The sequence below is a fragment of the Cornus florida genome, unplaced genomic scaffold (genome assembly GCF_030987335.1).
Source record: "Cornus florida cultivar Cherokee Brave unplaced genomic scaffold, ASM3098733v1 CherokeeBrave_3.0.0_Hap2_Chr08, whole genome shotgun sequence".
NCBI classification, from domain to species: domain Eukaryota; kingdom Viridiplantae; phylum Streptophyta; class Magnoliopsida; order Cornales; family Cornaceae; genus Cornus; species Cornus florida.
In genome coordinates, this window is record NW_026775578.1 from 95370575 (window position 1) to 95380396 (window position 9822).

The window sequence follows — 9822 nt, forward strand, 5'->3', positions numbered from 1 at the left end:
GGATGCACAATTTTTCAGAATTTTTTTCTTTTCTTGGGGTGTTTTTCATAAACATATTTTGAAGATATTTTATTTCAGGGGTTTTTAAGAAAATATTTTTGGAAGATATTTTCATTCTGGGCCAGTTATGCAGTTTTCACTCTTTGGAGGGGCATTGTGCAATTAATGAAAGTTATTGCTAAATTCCTTGTTTTATGCCTGGATCCTCATACAGGATTCATTTTCACTTTTCATTGAGTCGCGTACTCTTAGAATTTCTTTCTGGTTATTTTTCTCCAGTTTTACGGTTTCTGGCCCTAGTTGCCGCCAAACTTGTTCGAGGCATATCTCTTTACTCGGGAGTCCGTTTTTGACGCCGTTACTTCCTTTGTTCATATTTTCTTATTTTTGTTCTTTTTTGTTCATAGAGTTTTGCAATTTGAGCGTGTCTGCGTGAATTCCACTTTCCTGGACCTGGAGGGGCCCGTTTGGAGCACTTTTTTGAGTTTTTCTATAAGCAGGGGGTCTTAGAAAGAAAAATCAGATTTTTCTCTCTCTCTCTCCTCTATCTTGGCCGGATCCCATGGAACCCATGTCTGCTACCTTCTCTCTCCTCTTTTGAGCTTCTTCCCTTTAGTGAAACACCGTAGCGCCTTAGTGTTTTATGTTCATCTTAGCGAGGCCTTCGATTCCACCGATTCGAATCTCGTTTTGGCCATTTCTTGAGTTCAGGTTTGAAGTCAAGTTATGATTTTGATGGGGCTTCCTTTGGGTTCTTGTTTACCGTGTTGTCCCCGTTAAAACCCCGAAGTATCGTCGGATTCGGAGCACTTTCATTTCGGTGGGGATTTGAGATTTCATATCAAATGGAGGTAGGGGTGTTTTAGGATTTTGTATGTGTTGTATTAAGTACTTTTCATGATTATACAACTTATTTGCATGCATTGTATCAAATCTAGAATATTAGTAATATTTATTTCTTTGTACAAGATTTAATTTACAAGGATGTATATAGCTTAGAATTGAATTGTGGCATGATGATAAATTATGCTTTGATATGCTTGTTAACATATATTAAATTGGAATTTTTTGAATAAGAATTGCACTTTTTATTTAATAATTATCTTTTGTGAAAGTTTAATTTTCATGATGTACCTTGCATGAAATTAACTTGTGATATGCTTTTAAATTAAGTTTTGGCATGTTCTTTGACATACTTTAATTTGAGAGTATTTGGATGAGTATGAAAATCTAGAGATTTTAATTAAAAAGATTAATTAAAATCTATTTTAAAGGTTCCATTGACTTAATTGTGTTTTAACTTGATAATTGTGATGACTAGGACTTGTATACTAGCATATGTTAATTTGGGACCATTTGATGTTGTTTTAGAATTTAGGGATTTGATTATCATGATTTAGTTAAATTCCATTTTATTGCTCAAATGGCCTAATTAAGTTTTTGATTTGGTATATGTAATGACCATGCTATGTTGTTTAACATATATTAACTAGGGATCATTTAATTGAGATTTGAATCTTAGAGAAATTAATTAGGTTATGTAATTAATTTCCGTTTCTATTGCGTTAATGATTTAATCATGTGTTTGACATTGATTGTATATTTAAATCATGATTTTAGACTTGTAATAGTTTCATGAATTTATGTTTTCAATATTGAATTATATTGTTATAGCGTGTAACGAGTCACGCACTGAAGATTCGATATGTGATGTTATTATAGCGTATAACGAATCGCACACTGAAGATTCAACATTGTCATCCTATAGTAGTTGCGGATTTAGAGCATGTATTGTGTGGTTTTAACCTACTTGTGCATGAAGGTAGTTTCATGTACTATTTAATACGTATATAAGTTGTTAACTTATTTATTTTGGAACCGTTTGGGACATGTCTTGATGGCTAGGGTTTGGCTCTAGTACGGCGACAAGAGTCCTCTAAGTCAAAAATACGCGTGTTGGGTAGACTGCCCAGGGTTAGTAGCCGAAAAGAAGTCCTGTGTCAGTCTGATCCATCTGATGTCCAAGTATATCCGCCTTTTGCTGATTTCGCACTTTTAGATTTCAATTTAATAACTTAGAGAATCTATATCTTGATGTGTGGTATTAGAAATTCTAATTATACTAAATTGCTATATTTAGTTGATTTTGCACTTTTAGATTTCAAGTTGATAACTTATAGAATCTATATCTTGATGTGTGGTATTAGAAATTCTAATTTTACTAAATTGCTATATTCAGTTGTTTTCGCACTTTAGATTTCAAGTTGATAACTTTGAGAGTCTATGTCTTGTTGCTTTATATAGCATACTTCTGTATTGGTTAAATTGCATAAATATTGTGATTTGTGTGTTGTTGTTCAAATCTAGCTTAGGAATGATCTTATAGATTCATTTGGAACATAGACGTTATGTGGCATGACCCACTTTTGTCCTTTTCGTATTTTAGATTTCAAGTTGATGGCTTTGATAATCTATATGTTGTTGCTTTGTATAACATGTCTCTATGTTATTTGAAATTGCATGAATGATGTGATTTATACTAGAAATGATTTAAGGTAGCTTAGGATGTTCCCTGAGTCTCATCTTGAAATAGACGTTAGGTGGCATGAGCCCCTTTAACATGTTTCACCTTAAGGTGATAAAATTATAAAATACTAGGTCGATGCATGCTCATTTCCTACTAGTAGCTTTATGTTACTCACCCACGTAGTGGGGACATTTTTCAGGTACAGGGATCAACATTGAGATTCTCATTATGCTTAGATGATTTGTGGACTTGAAGGTTTCCATTCTTGTGAAGGTTGGCTAAAAATGCCATTTGTAGCCTTAATTGTCAAATATGTATATTTGATTCTAAACTTGTAATGTATGCCTAAGTAAACTTTTTGATTCTCATTTTATGCATATGACATGAGGCCAAGGGCCAAACTTCTTTTAGAATTACATATATGTCATGGATGTTAAATCTTGTCTTTAATTAGAATATATGAAAAATGATGCGTTTTAGTATACTATTTTGTACCGGAGCACGCATTGTGTATAAAATTCATCTATTAACATTCATTTATCATTTATAAAGTGTGGCCAAGGGCCAAATGATATTTTGAAACCATTTCATAATTTTAAATTCCGGGTTTTCATTCCAAGTTCCATTTTTGTCATTTTTGCCGTTGGGGGGACCGTATTTTGCATCCATGATATTTTTAAGCCATTGACCATTGTAGCATATTCTAATAGGTAAGTTACGTTTGTGGGCACGATCGTTATCAAGAAAAACCTCTTCTTTGGTGAAATGAGCCTCCTATGGACTCATTTTGCATTTTTATTGCATAATCTGGTCTAAGGGCATTTTGGGATTTTATTTTGGGAAATAAATTCTGGTCTTAGCATGGTCACTTAGAAAACATGATTTTATGGGGGGTTTCATCTTTGTGTTTTTCCCGAAAATGTCGTCTTGGTAGCAAAAATCCCTCACGAAGTTCAGCTTCCTGTTTTCATTTTAGTAGCTTTTTTGACCCTCATGACCTGATTTCATGGAAGGGAATTTTGGGCATCTCACAGTGAGTTTTTTTTGTTTTATTTTATGATGTCGAGTAGAAAACTCGATTTTGAAGGGGGTTTCTTCTTTGTGTTTTTCAAAAAAATGTCATTTTGGCCCTCAAAATTTCATTTTTTGCCCAAAAACCCCTGTTGCCAGGTTTTTATTGATTTTTAGCACAAGTGTACGGGTGGTGGAATCTTGTAACCGGTTACATGAGCATGAGCAGAATGCATGACTTCTATTTTTGGCCTCCTAACCAGTTAGGAAGATTTGGTAACCGGTTACATGACCTTGGGTTGACCATTTTGACCTTTTTACCCTTGTTTCTTCCGTTAGCCATATCTCCTTCGTTCGGACTCCAAATCGAGTAAAATTTTTTTTGAACTTGACTATATTTTTGCTGTGTTTCCAACAGTGTGCTCGTTTTACCTTGATCTTCCTGGATAATTACTAGTTTGCCCTTTTAGCCTTAAGTGCTTGTTTTTCTTCGTTTTGTCGTTTCTTCTTCATCCGGATTCCGAATCAAGTGATTCTTAAGTTTAAGTTTATTGATTTTTCATTATCTTTTCAATGGTGTGCTTGGTAGCATCCCTTTTTATATTATAAATGACCATTTTGCCCCTAGGTTCATTCTTGTCCGTTTTGGAAACGCTGCTTCCGCATTTGTTTTCTTTGGGTTCCGTTACCTCACTGAGTGTCATATTGGTGTCTTAGAGACTTGTTGCATCTCTAGAGACTAGTGTTTTATCTTTTGCTTTCGCATTTTAGATCCAATCAGGTCATCTTTGGGTCATCACTAACGCACCGGGTTTATAAAACTTGGGCCGTCACAGGTGGTATCAGAGCTCCTAGGTTTGAATACCTTGGACGACAGGTTTTGGGTCCATATCATGTTTTTGTTGATGTACTTTGATGTTTTTACATGCTTTTTGATAACATGTTTTGGCATTGCAACATGTTTAGGTGTTTCTTGATAATACTCTTGGTGTTATAACATATCTCTATGCTTATCTGCCTATGTGTTTAAGAGCATATTTGTTTGACATGTATGATTAACTGCTTAAGTGCTTAAATGTTTAAACAGCCTTCTTTGATTTCTTTGGTGTGGCCGTATGTTGCATACATTGACGTACTATTTATTTGACGCATTCATAGAGCGAGTTGCATTCGATCATAATAACTTATGTTATTATTGATCTCGTTTCCTTTTCATGCATATAGCGTCACAGTCTTGACTCGCAGAGAGTCTTCTCATTGGGGCTCGGGTGAGCGTAGAGTTGTAGTCTCCGTCTGGCGAGATGAGACGTAGGCCACGGAGGCATCGTTTCATCTTTTGTCTCTTCGTGATGTAGTCATGGTAGTGTTAGAGGTGTTGGTGTCATCTCTTAGGACTTCCTAGTGGTCTTAACATTATGATGTCATTGAGGTCCTTGTTTCTAGCGTCATAGGATGATGAGTCAGGATTGACTCGGATCCTTCCTTTGGGAGTCGGGAATTGCCTTGTGAGCCTTAGGGTGAGGTTCTCGTGTCTTGCCTTCCTAAGGTGATGGTTTCAGGATTTGGATAGGTGTGTTGACCTAAGATCTTCTTGAGTTGCCTTGGACAGCTCTTATGAGCTACGGTTGGGATGTGAGTGGTTTTGTGTAATTAATTACGTTGGTGCAATTGATTACTCTCCCTTATCTTTGGAGACTTGGGGCATGTGTTAGGGTTCTGGTAGAATCCTTTAGAGTTCCTACCGAACTCGTTGGCATCTTGGTTTGGGGGATGATTCATTTCCTCGTAATGAGAGATTGGACTCATCCAGGTTTTGTGTTACGTTTTTTGAAAGGTTGTCCTTTTGAGAGGCATTCCATTCATTCTTTTGATTTTGCGAATTTGCCATTTGTATGATCACTTTTACATGTTTATGAGCCCCATTATTTTCGGGCATGCCTTAGAAACATGTTTAGGATTTATAACTATGTGGTAGTTATCTGAGGATATAGATGATAGGTTTACTTATACTGTATCTGTTTAACATGCTAGTGCTGTTAATGGTGTATAGCGTGTCATCGTTATTTTACTCCTATGTGATAGGTGGTTTATTTGGTTTACCTTATGTGTACTATGTGTTTAGTACTATGATATTATTTGATTTATGTCATTTAATTTTTGCGAGCATATACTATGTGAGCATTTGGTTTATATTGTTTTATCTTTCCTGCACTTATGTTGGGGTTTTGTAACCTTGGTTGTTGGGATAGAGATGTGTGAGCCACGTAGTAAACTTATGTTTTGAGGTTTTAGTTGTCCATTATAGGGATTTTGACCCAGTGTTTTGTCTTCTGTATGTAGCCTTACGGTAGGTCTACTTCAGATCTGTGCTTAGGTTTTTAGTTTGTGGGTCCAATCCATTGGCTTAAGGGCACACACTTGTCAGGCTGTGGATTCAAGACTGGTGTTATTGTTATTGCATTTTCAGATGTGGGGTTCTTTAGTACGCCAGCGTTAGCGATTTAAGGCTTTAAGCGTAACGGTGCCAATGACATTATTGTTAGAGTTTTGGGATTAGCTACCCCAACTCTCGCAGATGCTTGGTTCCCATAGTGCTTTTGGTAATGATCATTCTTGACATTGATGTCATTTGTATCGAAAAGTTTCTTTCTGGGTTGATCTGATAAGGGCATGTTATGAACTAGTGCCTTATACTGTTATGCTACCTTACTAACGAGTAAGTGTAGGCGGGTTTTGGTTATTATTCTTATTGCCATATCATTCTTAGCCATCTGTCTTGATTTAACTTGAGTTAATATGATGATTCATTTGGGGAGTGTCACTCAGTTCTTGATTTTTGTGTTCGTTCGGAAAACATTCAAGCTTTTGAAATTATCCTTTAGCACCTTATGGTGTGTCCTTTGGTTTGACCTTGCTTTGATCTTGTCCAGTTCTCTTTTGTCTCTTCCTGATTTCGGGGACGAAATCTCTTTAAGGAGGGTAGGTTGTAATGACCCGGTCATTTTTCTTCTTTTCATTTTCTTAGATTTTCTGAGTTCAGTTTCTCGTCACTTAGTATCGTCCCGAGTGCTCGGGAATGATTTCCAAGACTTTTTTCCTTGGATTGACAACTTCCTATAAGGACTATGTCATTTCCACATTTTTATTTTTCGGACGCTATTCATTTTCCATCCTTTTCCTTATTTTGTCTTTTCCCCGTTTGTCACTTTTTGTCATAATCTCAATTTTGTGTTCAGAGTTGGTTTTTCACTTCATGTATCTTCATTCTAAATGGTTTCCACGAAATACGTATCTTTACTTTTGCAGAAAGGTACTTTGGTTGCTCCCGGTGTCCATAGGGGCATGGATGCAAAGTTTTTCAAAATATTTTTCTTTTCTTGGGGTGTTTCTTATAAATATCTTTTAAAGATATTTTATTTCAAGGGGTTTTAAGAAAATATTTTTGGAAGATATTTTCATTTTGGGCCAGTTGTGCAGTTTTCACTCTTTGGAGGGGCCATTGTGTAATTAATGAAAGTTATTGCTAAATTCCTTGTTTTGAGTCTGGATCCTCATACGGGATTCATTTTCACTTTTCGCTGAGTTGCGTACTCTTAGAATTTCCTTCTGGTCGTTTTTCTCCAGTTTCAGGGTTTCTAGCCCCGGTTGCCGCCGAACTTGTTCGAGGCATATCTCTCTGTTCGGGACTCAGTTTTCAATGTTGTTTCTTCTATTGCTCATATTTTCTCATTTTGATTCTTTTTTGTTCACGGAGTTTCGTAGTTTAAGCGCGTCTGTGCGAATTCTACTTTTCCGGACCCGCCGGGGCTCGTTCGTGGCACTTTTTTGTGTTTTTCTATAAATAGGGGGTCTTAGAAAGAAAATTTTGATTTTTTTTCTCTTTTTCCTCTCTCTTGGCTGGATCCCATGGCAGCCATGGCTGCCACCTTCTCTCTCCTCTTTTGAGCTTCTTCCCTTCACTGAAACATCGTAGTGCCTTAGTGTTTTATATTTGTCTTGGCGAGGCCTTCGATTGCACCGATTGGAATCACGTTTTGGCCATTTCTTGAGTTCGGGTTTAAAGTCAAGTTATGATTTTGATGGGCTTCCTTGGGGTTCTTGTTCACCGTGTTGTCCCCGACAAAACCTCGAAGTATCATCGGATTCGGAGTACTTTCATTTCGGTGGGGATTTGAGATTTCATCTCAAATAGAGGTAGGGGGTGTTTTAGGATTTTGTATGCGTTGTATTGAGTGTTTTTCATGATTATACAACATGTTTGCATGCCTTGTATCAAATCTAGAATATTAGTAATATTTATTTCTTTGTATAAGATTTAATTTACAAGGATGTATATAGCTTAGAATTGAATTGTGGCATGATGAAAAATTATGCTTTGATATGCTTGTTAACATATATTAAATTGGAATTATTTGAATAAGAATTGCACTTTTTATTTAATAATTATCTTTTGTGAAAGTTTAATTCTCATGGATGTACCTTGCATGAAATTAACTTGTGATATGCTTTTAAATTAAGTCTTGGCATGTTCTTTGACATACTTTAATTTGAGAGCATTTGGATGAGTATAAAAATCTAGAGATTTTAATTTAAAGGATTAATTAAAATATATTTTAAAGGTTTCATTGACTTAATTGTGTTTTAACTTGATAATTGTGATGACTAGGACTTATATACTAGCATATGTTAATTTAGGACCATTTGATGTTGTTTTAGAATTTAGGGATTTGATTATCATGATTTAGTTACATTCCATTTTATTGTTCAAATGGCCTAATTAAGTTTTTAATTTGGTATATGTAATGACCATGCTATGTTGTTTAACATATATTAACCAGGGATCATCTAATTGAGATTTGAATCCTAGAGAAATTAATTAGGTTATGTAATTAATTTCCGTGTCTGTTGCGTTAATGATTTAATCATGTGTTTGACATTGATTGTATATTTAAATCATGATTTTAGACTTGTAATGGATTCATGAGTTTATGATTTCAATATTGAATTATATTGTTATTGCGTGTAATGAGTCGCACACTGAAGATTCGATATGTGATGTTATTATAGCGTGTAACGAATCGTACACTGAAGATTCGACATTGTCATCTTATAGTAGTTGTGGATTTAGAGCATGTATTGTGTGGTTTTAACCTACTTGTGCATGAAGGTAGTTTTGTGTACTATTTAATACGTATATAAGTTGTTAACTTATTTATTTTGGAATCGCTTGGGACATGTCTTGATGGCTAGGGTTTGGCTCTAGTACGGGGACAATAGTCCTCTAAAAAAAAAACGCGCGTTGGGTAGACTGCCCAGGGTTAGTAGCATAAAAGAAGTCCTGTGTCGGTCTAATCCGTCTGATGTCCAAGTATATCTGCCTTTTGCTGATTTCGCACTTTTATATTTCAAGTTGATAACTTAGAGAATCCATGTCTTGATGTGTGGTATTAGAAATTCTAATTATACTAAATTGCTATATTTAGTTGATCTCGTACTTTTAGATTTCAAGTTGATAACTTAAAGAATCTATGTCTTGTTGTGTGGTATTAGAAATTCTAATTATACTAAATTACTATATTTAGTTGTTTTCACACTTTAGATTTCAAGTTGATAACTTTGAGAATCTATATCTTGTTGCTTTATATAGCATACTTTTATGTTCGTTAAATTGCATAGATATTGTGATTTGTGTGTTGTTGTTCAAATGTAGCTTAGGAATGATCCTATAGATTCATTTGGAACATAGACGTTAGGTGGCATGACTCAATTTTTTCGTTTTCGTACTTTAGATTTCAAGTTGATGGCTTTGATAATCTATATCTTGTCGTTTTGTATAGCATGCTTCTATGTTATTTGAAATTGCATGAATGATGTGATTTATACTAGAAATGATTTAAGGTATCTTAGGATGCACCCTGAGTCTCATCTTGACATAGACGTTAGGTGGCATGAGCCCCTTTAACATGTTTCATCTTAAGGTGATAAAATTGTAACATGCTAGGTTGATGCATTCTCATTTCCTACGAAGCTTTATGTTACTCACCCACGTAGTGGGGACATTTTTCAGGTACAGGGATCAACATTGAGATTCTCATTATGCTTAGATGATTTGTGGACTTGAAGATTTCCATTCTTACGAAGGTTGGCTAGAAATGCCATTTATAGCCTTAATTGTCAAATGTGTATATTTGATTCTAAACTTTTAATGTGTGCCTAAGCACACTTTTGATTCTCATTTTATGTATATGACATGAGGCAAAGGGCCAAACTTCGTTTAGAATTAC